We start from the raw sequence: 17,186 nt of genomic DNA on the forward strand, positions 1-17,186 counted from the left end.
GCTAGCTGGCCCATTCCACTCTCCCCCATTTCCAATTTTCCATGTGTCCCCCATAGGTGTGGTCCCTAAGAAGTCGCCTGGTGAATTTAGACTTATTCATCATTTATCCTATCCAAAAGGTACATCAATTAATGATGGGATTTCTTCTGTGAATATAAGTGTCCATTATGCTACCATACGAGATGCCATTCACTTTATTAAACTTGCTGGCCCAGGTTGTTTTTTAGCCAAAACAGATGTTAAAAATGCATTTAGAATAATTCCAATTCACCCCCGTGACTACCATCTTCTCGGTATAAAATGGAATGGAAGTTGTTATTATGATCGCTGCATGCCAATGGGTTGTGCCAGTTCATGCAAAACTTTCGAAATTTTTAGTACCTCGGTTGAATGGATTGCCCAAAAGAAGTTTGGCATTCAAAAGATTCTTCATTTACTTGATGATTTCCTGATTGTTGCCCCATCTGATTCACTTTGCCAAAAACAGTTGGATATTTTCTTAAGTTTATGTCAGTATTTAGGGATTCCCATAGCACCGGGTAAAACTTGTAGCCCCTCAACCGTCCTTTCATTTGCTGGTATTGAACTTGATACCGTTCAGTCTGAAGCTCGTTTGCCTCAAGATAAGCTTAACAAATGTACTGAGGTCATCTCCAATTTCCTCCATCGCAAGAAGGTATCTTTGCAAGAATTACAGTCATTAATAGGCCTTTTGAATTTTGCATGCTCTGTTGTTCTACCCGGTCGGGCCTTCCTACGAAGGCTTATCGACCTTACTATTGGCATTAAAGCAGCTCATTACCGCATCAGACTTTCGGGCGAAGCAAAAGAAGATATGAGGGTTTGGTTGTCCTTCTTGTCATCATTAAATGGCAGATCCTTCTTCCTTGATGATATTTGGCATAGCTCAGATAAGCTTAATTTATTCACTGATGCAGCCGGTTCGCTTGGTTTTGGGGCCATTTTTCAAAACCACTGGTGCTATGGGAAATGACCTGTGGATTGGCTACATAAGAATATTGCTTTTCTTGAATTTTATCCAATTGTTTTGAGTCTCCACTTATGGGGTCATCTGATACGTAATCGCTGCATTTTATTTTTTACGGATAATGAAGCCCTAGTTTACATCATTAACAAACAATCCTGTCGTGACAAATCTTTAATGTCCTTTGTCCGAAAGCTGGTTTCAGTCTGCTTGAAGTACAACATTGTTTTTAAGGCTAAGCATGTCCCTGGGGTCCACAACAAGTTAGCAGATTCTTTATCTCGATTGCAGATTCCCATCTTCAAGCAGCTGGCCCCTGCTTACATGAACCCCTGTCCATCGGAGATTCCTCACCATCTGTAGCCCCAGCATTGGCAGCTATAGTTTCTAAGCTTATGCATGCAAGCCTTCAGCCAGCCTCAATACCTACTTATAAGAGGGCATGGGCACTTTTCAACCAATTTCCCTACGATGTATTTCAGTCCACAATTTTTCACTCCCAATCCCACCACCTACATTAGCACTTTTCATAGCCTATTTGTTCGATAAGCATTATGCCCCTTCCTCCGTGAACACCTTCGTTTCTACTCTGGGGTACTCCCATAAGCTCGCGGGTTTTTCTGACCCAGGAAAAGTTTTCTACATTGTGCAAACATTGAAAGGATATCGAAAGATTGGCCACCGCTTGGACTGCAGATTACCAATTACTCTTAATATACTGCATAGAATATTAGATTCTGCTTCTCACATCACTGGGTCCCAGTATCGTATCACTGGGTCACAGTATCGGATAACCTTATTTCGAGCAATGTGTTCTCTCGCATTTTTTGCATTTTTAAGAGTGGGTGAAATTACTGCAACACGGGCTTCTGCCCCCCCTTTGCAAATTCATCAACTCACTAAGCTTCTTAACCCTGCTAGAGAAGTGGTGGGCATAAAGCTTACATTTCATGATTTCAAGCATAACTATAATCAACGGCCATTTTCCTTAGTAGTCAATCGTCAGGATAACCACTGCCCAGTTCAGTTAATACTTGACTATCTTGCATTACGAGGCAATGCTGCAGGTGCTATTTTTCTCACCATTCAAGGGACCCCAGTACCCAGGGTTTTGTTCGCAGACCTACTCTGTCAAACTATTAAATACTGTGGGCTTGACCCCTCCTGTTACAAGGGACATAGTTTTCGCATAGGAGCTGCATCATATGCTGCAGATCGTGGTTTTTCCGATGCTCAGATCCGTATTCAAGGGCGTTGGAAATCCAATGCATTTCTTAAGTATATCCGAGTATCTACTGTATCTACTTGATTTGTTTAGATGTCGGTGGAGGCTGACTTGCAAGGGCAGCAGTCTTATTCACCACCACAGCATTACTTATAGTTTTGGTTAATTAATTTTTATTCATGTAATTTGGTTACATGTATGCAGGAATTTGAGCGGAATTGTCTTGCAAGGGCGGCAGTTGTGTTCAACTTACAGCCGCATTTTATCTATTTCAGTACAACCATAGTTTAATAGTAGGGCCATTTACCAAGGGCATTAGCCCACCCCCCCCCCCCCCCTTCCTTTTTCATTTCACCACTTTTGTATTCCTAAAGCATTTGACTTGCTTGAGTGAGGCTGTCTCGCAAGGGCAGCAGTCTCACTTATCTCGTTAATTGTTGGCTCGTAAATCCTTAACTCTTGTTTGATTACTTGACGTAGGGACTGTCTCGCAAGGGCAGCAGTCTCATGCATCTCTACATTAGGTCAGTATTGTTGATATTATTTTATATTAAGTATATGCTTTGTTACAAATTTTACTGGGTTGAATGGGGCTGACTTGCAAGGGCAGCAGTCTCCTTCCTCTCGGCAATTTTATGCTCACTTTATCTGTTCAACTGATATTGAGAATTGCGGCTGTCTTTCAAGTGCAACAGTCTTGCTTATCTCATTTTAGTATATTGGCACCTTGTCGCTGTTTTCATTATATTTCCATGGCCATGTTTTTAGGACCATATTTAATCTCCCACCTTTAACATACCTTTTGTAAGTTATTCAATATAATCATGTTGCAATTTTGTCATCAATGCGTATTTTGTACATAGGGTGCTGCATTTCCCTTGGGTGGGGCGACATCATGTCAATTGTCATGATGCTTTGGCGTTTTGGTTGCCCTCACCTTTACTGGGCAAAATCATTAATAGTTAATTCAGGACAGTAGTAGTCCTTTCGCTGATGTTGTAATGAGGTGGCTATGGGCCTTTGTTCATAGCCATACATTAGTTCAATTTATATAAAAAATAAAAGGGGCTATGAGACTTTTGCTCATAGCCATTTTCACCAAATCATGGTTTGTTTTGTTATCCTTTGCCCAGCAAACTGAGCCCGGGACATGCAGCACACAGCAATAATATTTATGTTAGTAGGGGTGAAGACATAAATATCATTTTAATCACCAAATTAAAAAGCAAAGGAAGCTGAAATTTCAACGAATACCCAAAGGTGGAAACCTTCAGCACAAATTGCCGCACAAACGAACAGCAATTGTTCTCGACTTCAATAAAAAAAAAATGAAAGGAATAATTATAAAGAAAAATTATACGGTTGTGATGGACATGAACTCAAAATAACAACAACAAAATATGACTATAGAGGCTTTATTCTACCAAATTAAGAAAAGGCCTTTTAACTGAGACCAAACTTTTAAGTTTAAAAACTTAAAAAGCCAGCCTTGGAACAGCTGCAACGGAAATTTTATAGGAAACTTCGACCATCAATTGACAGGATAATATCGGCGGGTATCCATTATAGCACATGGACAAATTGTGATGACAAACACGTATGTTCTCCACGCCAGTGTGTAAAGCCTGGCTCTCACTAGCAACATAACGACATAACGACATAATGACATGGACATAACGACATGATGAAAAGATCAGTTTTTTCTTTAATGTCGTTATGTCCATGATGTCAACCAGACTTCGTGCAAGTGATTGACAAGCATCTGTTTACGCAGACAGGTAAGTGATTAAAACAGGAAACTATTATTACCGGCTTACATTATTCACAACACGTATCCTGCTAAATTACCCTTTACTCAATTTTTCTTTTTCGAGTTACATTTTGAAAGCGCTTTTCTCCGCCTGATATACGAACACAAATCACCACTGCTCAGCAACCTTCACTCAGGTAAGTTATTTAAGAAAACTCGATGAAAAACACCGAGTCAGCTGTTTGTTTTTTAAGATGTTACGAACACTAAAGTGCAGTTTGGATACGACGATGGTACCAGGGTCAGAACTGCTTGCACATGAACTTGCTAGATTTCTCAATAACGAGTAAGAACGGGACAGTCTTTTTTTCAATTCTCTTTTTTAGTTCAAAATTTGGCTGCTCAATAACAGGCAAAACAGCTGTGGAAACTAAAAACTTTAAAAGGAAAAAATTGCCTCTCCAGAAGATAATGCACTGGAATAAACAAGTAGCAGTTTTGCGTCTTTCCAAGTTATACATATTATACAACGTTATAAATTTAAGATAGAAAATGTAACACAGTTACTCGAGTTTCACGCACTAAGCGATCATCAGACTGTACCGTTGGAGTTTGTAGAGTTATAATTTAAGGAGGGCAGTTGGAGCGATCTTGCTTCTGATTGGCTGCGTAGAATTTATTTTCATGCCTGAATTTTGTAATCTGATCTGTGATCTGAGTTAATTACAAAATGCAGGCATGAAAATAAATTCTACGCAGCCAATCAGAAGCAAGATCGCTCCAACCGCCCTCCTTAAATTATAACTCTACAAACTCCAACGGTACAGTCTGATGATCGCTTAGTACGTGAAACTCGAGTAACTGTGTTACATTTTCTATCATAAATTTATATTTCGCTCTACGTGTTTTTGCATCGAGCACTCCTGCGACTGAGTGAAGCAATCATTGTATTGTTTCTTTGTTTATTATACAACGTTATATATATTCTGGAGTACACACGGGCAACAAAATGGAAATCGCCTTGTCCAAAACTAGGTCGTTGTATTTTCATAGGACTTTTTAGGAAAGCTTGTCACTCTCAACACCAACTAACTGGTTGAGGATAATTCATCACAACAAGTTTGTTCACACTTCAGATCTTTAACACCGGAATCAGGTTAAGTAGCGTGCGGAGCTGACGGCATGTTTGCCGAAGATTGTTCCGAAGTCCGTTTTGGTTTTCTGGCCTCGTGATTCCGTCGCTAGTAATGAAGCCGACTTATATTATAACAAATCTAGGCGAAGGCTAATTGTCATGGCTAACATCGCTCCAGGCTTCTCCACTGAACGCAAAAAAATACATACCAGCGCGCGCGGGAAATACGGCCAGCTACACAGGGTAAGGTTATGTCTTCACTAAACCGGATTGCTCTTGTGTCGTCACCAAAAACATATCGGATAGGGCTACCGTTCACACACCACCGATTTCGTATCGATTTTTGTGTCGGACTGATCCTGCGTTGTTTTGGTCTTCAAAGTGAATCGTCACATATGGAGTAGGTTTTCGTGTCACTTTCTTGCGTTGTGTTGACAGAGAATCGAACCGAAACGGAAGTCAACAACGAGGAGCGAGGATTGGGTTCTTGGAGAATTAGATAGCGGTGGCAATGGTTTTCTGTGGGTGTTCTGTTCGCAAAAAATGCAATTCAGCATAGTATAGACATAGCCTTAATGTTAAACTACCACACCGAAAAATATGGTGACAGGTACATTTATCCAAAATCCTTAGCGTACGAAAACCCTAAAAGCGCTAATAAATACACGCTGAAAAGTTCTATAAACTTCAAACCTAGCATACACAATGCTCTTGCTACAGGAATTTCGCAAAAAAAAAATGGCTTTCTATGTGCCTACTGGCTGTGTTAGGTTCCCAAGGCATTGAGGAAAAATGTACAGCCGCCATCTTCGCTTAGGTTCATGTTATATCCTAAGTAGATATGACAAGAATTAGTTGAGTTCTCTAGTAACAAAAAAGCACCAATTATGAGACCAGAAATCAAAGTATCAAGCTTTTCTTTGTCATGTTAAAAAAATATATAAATACTGAATTTAACATACATTTTCCGCTGCAGAAGGAAATATTTTTCAGAATTATTTCCAGCACTGCGAGTTGGTTTTTTTGCTTCCTGGTAAGGTGTGTAATAAAAAATTCTTATTCTGACAGGGCTTTCTTTAGGTTATTTCCTCGCGAAGCGAGGGCCGAAGGCCCGAGCGTAGCGAGGTTAATAAATTTGTCGGGCCGAAGGCCCGCCGAAGGCCGCGCTCGGGAGCTAAGCCGTGAAAATTCGAGCCGAACATATATTTATATATATGTATGTATGTTTATATATTTCCGTGAAGGTGTCCGCATATTGCCTAGCAACGGTGAAAAACAAAGTATGAATGACGTCAGGTTGTCTGGCGTCGTCTGCAGCAAAATTTGCATACATCGGGAAAGTTTGCGTGTCGGATAAAATTTAATCAATATTCCCTGGATACAGATCAATCTCTCCAGAATCTTTTCCCTTTCTTCCAGAAATCTTTTTTGTGAAAGATTGCATTGAAGAAATTACACGTTTTGTGGCCGCGGTAAAACAATTTTCCGTGGGAAATAAATTCATCGAACACGACAGCGCTGCACGCCCGTTGTACATTTCATCTCGTCAGAAATAGATTTTTAACCGCAAACCCCAAACTAGCCTGTGGAACTACGAAAAGACCATCCTCATCAAAATAGTTGCTATGTTCAGAAACCTTTTAATCTCCTCATTCGATGCTACAATACGAGTAAAGAGGGCTTTCCACCCAGCCCCAGCTTCGCGAGGTTTTGCGAGTCACGTATTTCTAGTTTAGTTTTTATTTAAAGTAGTGCGCCACAAGTCTTGAATAGAATCTCGCACACTCAGATCATGCAGCAGCTCCTGAAAAAATAGTCATTTCCTAGTAACTGTGACATTAATGTTACAAATGCATAAAAAGGCAGCCTATTATAAACGGAAACGACATTTGAAACTTTTTTCGTGCAAGAAAGGAAAGCGTATTGATGTGTGATTAATACAACATCGTGCGCAATCAGTGATAGGTAGCTCACCACTGTTTTTTGAAGGTGAACGAAGCATAACTTTCGCCCCTGAGAAACGCGTGCACAAATTAGACAGGCAAAATGTTTTGAACTTTTCTTTGCGCTTGCGTTCAAAAAGAGTTAATATGGAATCTTGCGTGTTTGAATGCATTTCTGGGACCACTGGCTAATCACACCACTAGTAAAGACTTCCATCTGTTTCCCTTGCCTCCTTTTCTTTGAAATTTATGATGTATAATTTCAGTGCAATAACCAGGTTCTACAGCTGGAAGACAAGTGGCCATGGATAGTGAATGCTACCTGGTTTAGTAGCATTGCTTCGGTTTCCATTTACAAACCTATGAATATGTTAACACTTTTGCCAAACAGATATCAATCAACATAGAAAAAATTCACCCTGATACAATCCCTTCCTTTTATTTTATTTTATTTTATTTTATTATTTTTTTTCAGAGAGATGGTTAATGTTTCTTACCAACAAAACGGAACACAAACTGAAACAAGTTTCCTGGAGATCTCTTCATCTGAGTGCATTGCCTGGCTTACAGTATTCATGGCCGAGTCTGTTGCTATAGTAACACGTAATATCCTCACAATTATTGTTTTTATCAAAAATCACAGTCTTCGTAAGGGCAGCATGTACCTGGTGATCAACCTTGCAGTTGCAGATATGTTTGTGGGAGGATGTTCAGAAATTACATATTTTGTGTGGTTAGGAGAATCATGCTCCTTCTGGAATACCCGAAATCTTCCTCCTCTTGTTACTAGTTACATACTGTTCTTGTTTCATGAAGCTTCTCTGACAAACCTCGCTGCGATCTCGTTAGAACGAGCACACGCAACGTTTCGTCCCTTCAGGCATCATATCATTAAAAAATGGGTGTTTGGATTTATTATTACAATCATTTGGGTTACATCTGGACTGTTACCAATTGCTATTTATCTACTTCCCAACTCGCTGAGCTCTAACTATATTTGGAGTTTATTCGATGGCTTTTGTTTATTGGTTGTTTGTGTTTCTTATGCGTCAATTGTTGTCAAGTTTTCTGGTAAAGCTCATCCTCATCATCATGGTGCAGCCAGTAGAGAAAGAAAACTAACCAAGACATTGTTAATTGTGACTGTGGTATCTTTACTGCTGTTGCTTCCATATAGGATATTTACTGTCCTGTTGTTCTATTTACCTTCCTCTCTTCGTCCTTACCCGGTGTCTTCTCGTCTTTATGGCGCTTTCGTCGTATTGGTTCTTGCAAACTCCCTTGTCAATCCTATTTTATATGCAGTCAGAATGCCACACTTTAAAAGAGCTCTCGTTTCACTTTTTCGACGTCAGCAAAGACAAGTTGAGATTATTCCCCTTGGTCCCTTGTGATTATTACGGGTATCTGTCGCCAAGTAAGTTAGTTATCGGCTAAACTGGAAGCCTTAGACTAAAGTTCATTTCTTTAAGCGACAAAATATAATGAAAAATAGGCCACTAGTAAAAGAACTTGCCAAGTGAATTTCAAAACATAAACAGGTCTATTGCATTTGGCAGTGTGGTTCGTTATTTAGGTCATATTCATATTGCAAACAGATCATATTAGATGAGAACTTGACAAATACAAATCTAGAATCTTGAAGTATTGTCCCTTTTACGTTTTACAACGATGTATGTTAGTGCATTTCAGTTTTGTGTTGTTCGTGTCAGCGGTCGGGACAGATCCCTCTCTCATATGATGTTCGAATTTAGTTAGACAAAAAAATTATTTAAAATAAGTGGAAAATATTATTCCATAATGCCAGTGCGAAGGTCTTTGTGAGCTCTTTGATAGACGCGGGAAGAGCGGATACTGAAATCTAGAGCGCGTTCCTGTGATAGGCGCATGCAAGGCCAGATTCACGAAGCCCTCGTAAGTTAAGATGTCTCTTCAGTATTGTTCCTTAATAAAAGCCTATTGTAGGAATATCGATAGCGTATTGTTAAGGGGATCCCATGATTGCATTGCGCATTCTTACTGTGCATAATTTCTCGCGTCATTAGCGCGCGTCTTTCCTCCTAAATGAGTATTTTAACGTGATTTTAACTTAGCTATTATCACCTTTAAAAAATTTTTAGAAAAAATTTTCAACAGAAAAACTGAGTTATTGGAAGAAATAGGAGCTTGCCCAACACTCGCGGGCATAAAATAGTGATACTGAGAACTCGCACGCAAGAAACGTTCAGGACAGAGGGGCACAATAAACTGCCGAAATTTATGTGAGGAGCGAGAAACAAATATTTGATGTTAGTAGACACAAACTACTCAAACTAAATATAGTGTTAACTTTTCACCTTGTGGCAGTGTCCTGGATTTCGTACCATTTTTTCTTTCTTTTTATTTTCTGATTTGTCGGACTAAACTAATTTGCAACATCGGTAAATAATTGTTGAATAGAGCATTACGGTTGCATTTGAGCGTCGTAAAACCGAAGCCAGAGTAACTACTCTGGCCAATCACAACAGACGCAAACAGCGTAATCAACCAATCAAAACCTGAATCGAAGTAAATTCAAGTAACCGACGCCGAGAGCGGGAAAACGTGTGCGAGCAAACATCGATTGGTTTGGCGTGAACTTTGGCAACAGGTCACCGAGCGCAGTGAACCAAATCAAAGCATTAGCGACAGAACTTTCGACACGCATTTGTCATAAGTTATCTTGAATTTTTAAAGTAACTTTTATCTCAGCTAGATGAGTATGCAGTGTTTCATTTAACTAACTTATTTATAGCATTTAAGACTTCTTTAAAACACTCCGTGATTATACATGTATCTACATATATTAAGTTAAGTGTTTTCAATTGATTGTAGAATATCAATTTTACTTTTATTTTCGTTTTGCTTTACTTTGGCTTGTGATTGGCTAGTAAAACTTGCGCCTTTCTTTCTCAGCCAATGAGAAGCAAAACCAAACAAACCAATCGTGACTTGTCCACACTGTTCTTTCCGCGTTTGGCGCCGGTTACATGTACTTGTTGGGAATTCTGATTGGTCCCTGTCTACGTCCGTTATGATTGGCTGGAGCAAGTACTTATCGTTTGGTTTAACGACAATCAATTGAAAACTGATCTAAGATCATTTTGCTTTAGCTGAATTTGAGACTGATGTTATGTGCACATCGAAACGTTATTTGCTCATTTTGTCACAATAGTCCTTTTCACGGTTGATTTTTCTCATTTGTATTATAATGTTATCCAACGTGAATGCGAGGGAATTTTTGCTAAAACTATAAAATAGCCCGAAATTGCCTCACATAAAAGAAGATTTCATTGTAATTCAAATGAGCAGAGTTAACCGTGAAAAGGGCTATTGGTTATTAATATTGTCAATAGTATTTAACATTTCCCCTGATTTTAACTGTAAGTACATATTGGATTATATTTAAGAGAGGATGATATTATAATCTGATTTCTAGTGAATAACACTGTAGTCACAATATAGCTATTTGCTGGTATTATGGTTATTAACACTGGTGTACCTTTTTCAGATTCGATACATAATCAATGCCATTATTTGCATATGTGTTAGATTTAGAGACGTTAGTTAAGATTGAACTAACGTTTCGATACTTATTTGATCAGTCTTGATCGATGTATCTTTGATTCATGTCAGTATTTAAAGGCTAGTCTATGTACAAAGGAGCTTCAAGAAATAAAACTTAAGCTAATTGCTGGTTACCCTTATGGTGCTTATTTTGGCAAAGTTCCACGCAGCTCTACGTTAACTTTTGGCAACGATGTTTTTCGAGCTTGACCTGGCTAATGATATGGCATATTCTTATTTGAATGCAAATGACGCCTTTCTCTGATTTGTTACAAAAATCAGGATCATTACTTCATAAATGTCGAAGTCTAAGAAATTAAGAATACGGGATGGAGTTTTTCACGACCATCACAGTAAATCCGAGCAAGTTCTTGTTTGCTGAATAAAGTTGTTGGCAAAGATCTCAGTCAGGCCAACAAAAAAGTTGTTAAGGAAACTATTCACGATCTTATTACCAAACAGCTCAAAACCTAAATTTCACTATTCCAACAATCTCATGCATTTACTTCAAATCTAAAAATTACAAACCTAACAACCCTGACCGACGAGCTGTTTCTGGTATCAGCTGCCCCATCGAGATCATTCTACTGAGACACTTGGAAAGAATGCAATGCGCCCGCGATTCTCCCTTTCGCGCCGAGTACTCCAAGTACTCCAACACCTCAACTTGAGCAATCCTCTTTTCACTAACCAATTTTCCTTTTGCTATATTTACCCATTTTTTTGTTATTTTACATTTTAAAACCTTAATACAATTTACACGCTTTACACGCTTTCACGTAAAAAGGGAGCATTTACACTTTCTAGCTTAAAATAACGGTAGTCTGGAAGTGTAGCATGAAATGAGAGACCGGGTATTAATTTCACTGATTTCAAGTTATTTCCCTAGGAAGGCTCTTTGATCTCGCCTGAACATCTCAATATAAACTCGAAAATTTCACCTTAAAAGAATCATTAGATAACTTAATGCTAATATGGGAGCACTCAAGTTTAAAGCCAGTTATTTACGTGTATAAAAGCATGAGATGAAACCAGAGACCTTGGCTTTTATCTAAAAGCTTCCGTGAACTGTACTGACGCCTGCAAAGTAACAGGAGGAACATGAAGTACTGAAATGGCAAATTGTGTCAAAGTGCATTCCACACATCTCGACTTATCGCGCTCACTTTTCACGGGCCAAACTAAATATTTTAACGTGATATATAAGAAATATTGCCTGTTCAAAAAAGTTATTTTATTAGCAGCATATTCGTACACCCATGATGACTATGGTCATATGAAATATGGCAAAAATCACTCTATCTAAGGAATAGCAAACATTGTAATTTCTTTACGTGGGCAACTTCGATGAAATAATGTTCAGGTCAAGATAAAATATAGTTTGGAAGCAAGCGCGAGAGATGTAAAAACGATTGCGAAAATATCATCTCGAGAAAACGTTTCCTTGTCTTGAACGCAAGTTTTCAAAATGTACTAATTTGCATAATTTAAATTGGGCCATCGGGCACGAACTTTCCCAGTTTTTGCCAAAATAAAAATATACTGGAACTTTTGAATATTATTTTTGAAAATAGTTTACCAAAAGGGTCTTTTGGGGCAAATAAAAAGAAATTCGAATTTTCGCTTTTGTCGCCGGATTCTTGAAAGTTACTGACAACGGCTCTTAAGAAATAAAAGGAACAATTTTTGAGATAAATTCAGTACAGTTGTGATGGACATGTGTAAGTAAGAACCCTCAAACATGGCTATCGAGGCCTGAACTTATGACAAATTTAAAGAAAAAGCTTTGAATTCAAGTTTAATGTTAACTAGCGGCCTTGGAACAGCTGCAACAGAAGTTTTATAGCTTCGACCATCGATAGCCTTTTTTCCTTTGACGACAGGGTAATATCAGTGGGTATCCATTATATGGGGAAAACGTAAACGTGATAATATGAAAAAAAAAGTATAATATAGGGAAATGGCAATAAAATAAAAACTATCCGATGAAGAAATAATAGGAGAATTTTTGCTGAAGTCTACATATATCAAACAAGAATAGCAAACTCGAACCTCGCGCTAACTCGAACCAATTTTCCTTTCCTTTCAGGTCATTTTCTATATAATTTTACCCTCGATAACTCGAACTCCCGATAACTCTAACCCTTTTCAATTTCCCTTGAAAGTTCGAGTTATCGGGAGTCGACTGTAAATATCGTGTGACACTTGTTGTTGAATATTTTCAGATTCCCTGCTAGCAGAGGTCTCTGACTGCCAGAAAGAGAGAGACCTCTGCCGGCCCCGCCGAATCTTCTGTCGCGCAGAGGTCTCTCTCCTTCTCGCCGTCAGAGACCTCTGCTAGCAGGGAAATTTTCAGAGAAATTTGTTTTTATAACACAGGTTTGGTGACAAGAGTTGCCAGACCGATTATTTGCAAATTTTTCATACTTATAACGTTCGAATAACTTTATAGAAATACGGTTTAAACTACCACGCACATATTTTCCGAAAGTACTAAGTTTGCCAAGCTCTTGCAATTTATGAAGATTATTTGTCTGTCAGTAGCTAGTTTTGTTCTTATTCTAATGTATGCTAAGTATGCGAAACATTTAAGCAAACATCTCCTATATCAGAGTGGTTATCGTATATAACGAGAGGATACAGTTTTTCATTTATTTATTTATTTATTTATTTATTCACCACGACATACAAACATAGAAAGTTACAATGAATAATAGACTAGGATTACAAGTACATAAGTTTAGAGTAAATAAAAAAATAGTAAAAGAAGTAAGAAGTGGCGAGGAGACCTCAAGAAACCCCCGGGCTTATACTGAGAGGTCTCCTCGGAGATATGTTGGGACTTAAAGACCAGTAAAGACATTGTGTTGAGATTTTTTAACATACGGTGGTGGTAAGACTATAAAAACATAACAGAGTCGGACGTTTCATGCAATTAACTGAGGAAATCAAGAAGCTTTCTTTTGAAGGTGGATAGACTAGGGGAAGACGTAATTGATAATGGCAAAGCATTCCATATTTTTGGCCCTCTATAGAGTATAGTAAATTGCTTGATATTAGTTCGGCAGGTGTGAGGTCGAAAATGAGCTGAGGTTCTGGTATCATAATTATGAATTTGACCACCAGTCGGAAATAAATTTAGAAAGGGCGAAGGCAGCAAACGTTGGTGATAGGAAAACATAAATTTTGCAATATAAAAGGAATTCACTTTAAAAATATCTAGGATATTCAGTTGTGCAAATAAAGGTGCAGAAGGTGCAAGGTGATTAGAATTTGTCATAGCTCGCACAGCTCGTTTTTGAAGAAGAAAAATGCGATTTAAGTTTGTTACATAAGTAGAAGACCAAACTGTAGTACAATAAGTTAAATAGGGATAAATTAAGGTATAATACAAAGATTTTTTAGTGTTTGATGACAAAAGGAAACGAAATCTGTACATTATACCAACGGACTTAGAGATTTTCTTGCAAATATAACTGATATGCGATTTCCAGGTGAGACCTTCATCAATATAAATACCTAAGAACTTAACTTCTGTTACTTGCTTGAGGGGTATACTGTCAAGTGAAATTTGGGAGCTCATGCGGACAGATTTTTGTTTGGGTTTAAATATAACATAATTGGTTTTCTTTATGTTAACAGAAAGTTTGTTTGATTTCATCCATAAGCTAATCTTAGTCAGTTCACTATTCATTACAGAGGCAACATGATCAGGGTCTGAATTGGAGTAAAAGATACTAGTGTCATCTGCAAAGAGCAGGCATTCTGCCAGTCTGGTTGTTTTGGGAAGATCATTGATATATAATATGAAAAGTAAAGGGCCTAATATGGAACCCTGTGGAACACCGCATCTAATTATCTGTTCGGAGGAACGGGTATCGTTGATCTGGACGAATTGGGTACGGTTGGAGAAATAACTTTTAATCCATTGCAATGCTAGTCCACAGACACCATTTGCTATTTCTACAGGGTCGGTAAGAATGCTACCATCAGATCTAAATGACGAAGGAAAAGGAGGTCTACATTTACGCTTGTTGATAACTTCATTGATTAATTTCCAGGTCTCTTTTAGGTCATTTTTAGCCGAAGCAAACCTTTGGTCATAATAATGGCGTTTGGCAATTCTAATGAGATGGGTTAATTTGTTTCTGTAAGACTTATATTGTAACTCCCTCGTTGGATTAGGTGATCTCAGTAATTGTCTATACAGCTTGTTTTTCTTTCGAACAGAAGCTAATAAAGATTTGGTTATCCATGGGGAATAAGGCCTTTTACAATTCTTAACTTTATGAGGCTTCAATGGGAAACATAAATTATAAAGCCGCGAATATTCGGACAAGAATTTATTGTAAGAATCATTGGGGTCTTTATCATGTAGAAGTTCAGTCCAATCGACTTGAGAGAGGCGAGTTTTGAAATTATTTAAATTTGCCGTAGAGAAGTTTCTCACAGGTCGGTTGCCAATTCTTTTATGAACATGAACAAAAGAGTCATCAGAGACATACGCAAATACTGGTAAATGATCAGATATGTCACTTATGACAATGCCTTTTAAAACGCTAGGTGAGAAATGATTTGTGAATATGTTGTCAATTAAAGTGGCCGAGTGTGCAGTAATACGAGTTGGTCTGTTGATTAGAGGAACAAACATGTGCGAAAACAGACAATCAACAAATTCTTGAGTGGGTTCGTGGTCGGCGTATCGCAGGAGGTCCAAATTAAAGTCGCCGGTGAGGTAACAGCACTTGTCACTTCTAGAGAGTTTTGAGAGGATGTCAGTGAATTTTTCCATGAAGCCGGTTAGGTGATGATTTGGAGGGCGATAGATGACGCCTACTATTATATTTTTCCCATGGGGGACTGAAATTTCTACAAACAACGATTCAATGACGTCTGGATCAGAGACATTACAGTCTGAACAAATTTTGTAATCAAGATTGTCTTGCAAATAAAGACCCGTTCCACCGCCAGATTTAGTACCACGGTGATTTGAAATAAAAGCGTATCCCGGAATATTGACTAGATCAGCAGATAGATCATTTAGCCAAGTTTCCGATACCGCAATCGCAGAAAAAGGCTTTTGCAGACGACCTAGTAGGAATTTAAACTTGTCAAAATATGTAATTAGACTACGTGCATTCAAATGAAGTACAGAAAAATTCGGGTTGTAATGCTCAGTAGAGGCTTTAGCATTAATTTCATCTTCGACAAAATAGTTACTAGAAGTAGAACAGAATGAAAAGTTTCTGTCTGGGTCAAGTTGACTAGTATAAAAGTCGGAAGACTTCGATTGATCAGTTGGGTTAAATAAAAGACTATTTAAGCGTTCAGTGTCATAGTTTAAAGGTCCATGAGATAATTCGTATAAAACTGTGTTGAAAGAAGCATTGTCTAAGTGATTGATGGTACACGGTTGGTGATACCTCAAGTTGGTGATACCTCAAGTATCTTTTACATGTTAGTAAGAATCTGTTGTTTATCTGTCTTTCTAGATCACTGATAAATGATATTAACGTTTCGTACGAAGGATTCAGTCTAATTTAAGACTTAAGTTTTTATGCCAATATAAATGGTAGTTTTTTTTATAAAAGCAATAATTATACCACGCAAGAAATGAATTTAATTTTACTTTACTGCTAAATTGTACAAATTATCGTACAAGTTATAATGCCTAGTTGGAAAAATATTGAGCCTGTCTAGGACTGTACACCCCTTGGTAATTCCATCTCTCCAGCCGAGACTAATAAGGCTTTACTATATCATAGTGCAGAAGATGGCGTGTAGATACAGGATCTTAATACTTATTTCGTTCAAGGTACGCTGTGCTCAGGTACCTTGATGTACCCGCGATTCCCTAATGGCCACCTCACAGAATCTCGAGTCTTAAGGCTGATGTCGTGTGATCAGCTCTTTGCCTACTAACCGAATAAGTGCGTCGTTTGCGCATATTTCAAATTTTGATTTGAACAGCCGGTTCCAGATAGGTCAGCATAGACTATTCAAAACAGCAGTGTTTTTGTGACCCGAAAAATATCATTTTAATCACCAAATCAAAAAGCTAAGGAAGCTGATATTTCAACGAAGACCCAAAAGTGGAAACCTTCGGCACAAATTGCCGTAGAAACGAACAGCAATTGTCCCCGACGTCAATTAAAAGAATGAAAGGAATATTTTTGAGAAAAAATTATACGGTTGTGATGGACATGAACTCAAAATAACAACCCCAAATATGACTATTGAGGCTTTATTCCACCAAATTAAGAAAAGGCTTTGAACTGAGACCAAAGTTTTAAGTTTAAAAATTTAAAAAGCCAGCCTTGGAACTGCTGCAACGGAAGTTTTATAGGAATTTTCGACCATCAATTGACAGGATAATATCAGCGGGTATTCATTATAGCATATGGCATAACATATAGCAAAATATTTAATAATAATAATAATAATAATAATAATAATAATAATAATAACAATAATAATAATAATAATAATAATAATAATAATAATAATAATAATTTATTTTATTTTTTTTAAATAATAATTCTTTATTAAAATATTCCACACAA

The 17,186-nt window shown here is 37.8% G+C and overlaps 1 protein-coding gene, 1 long non-coding RNA gene and 1 pseudogene across 2 annotated transcripts in view; all 3 read left to right on the forward strand.

Annotated features, from left to right (window-relative positions):
- Window positions 1–1,226, forward strand: part of LOC146464049 (uncharacterized) — a 6,430-nt gene extending 5,204 nt beyond the window's left edge. Inside the window, exon 2 of the mRNA XM_085083709.1 lies at window positions 1–1,226. This exon is cut by the window's left edge and continues 1,383 nt beyond it. The gene's annotated coding sequence lies outside the window, so the exon portion shown is untranslated.
- The window catches only part of LOC146464044 (uncharacterized), a 198,706-nt gene that overhangs the window by 169,417 nt on the left and 12,103 nt on the right, over window positions 1–17,186 (forward strand). The gene's annotated exons all lie outside the window — the stretch shown is intronic.
- Window positions 836–2,437, forward strand: LOC146464051 (uncharacterized; annotated as a pseudogene).

Source organism: Pavona decussata, unplaced genomic scaffold, assembly GCF_977016875.1.
Source record: "Pavona decussata unplaced genomic scaffold, jaPavDecu1.1 SCAFFOLD_169, whole genome shotgun sequence".
Classification (NCBI taxonomy): domain Eukaryota; kingdom Metazoa; phylum Cnidaria; class Anthozoa; order Scleractinia; family Agariciidae; genus Pavona; species Pavona decussata.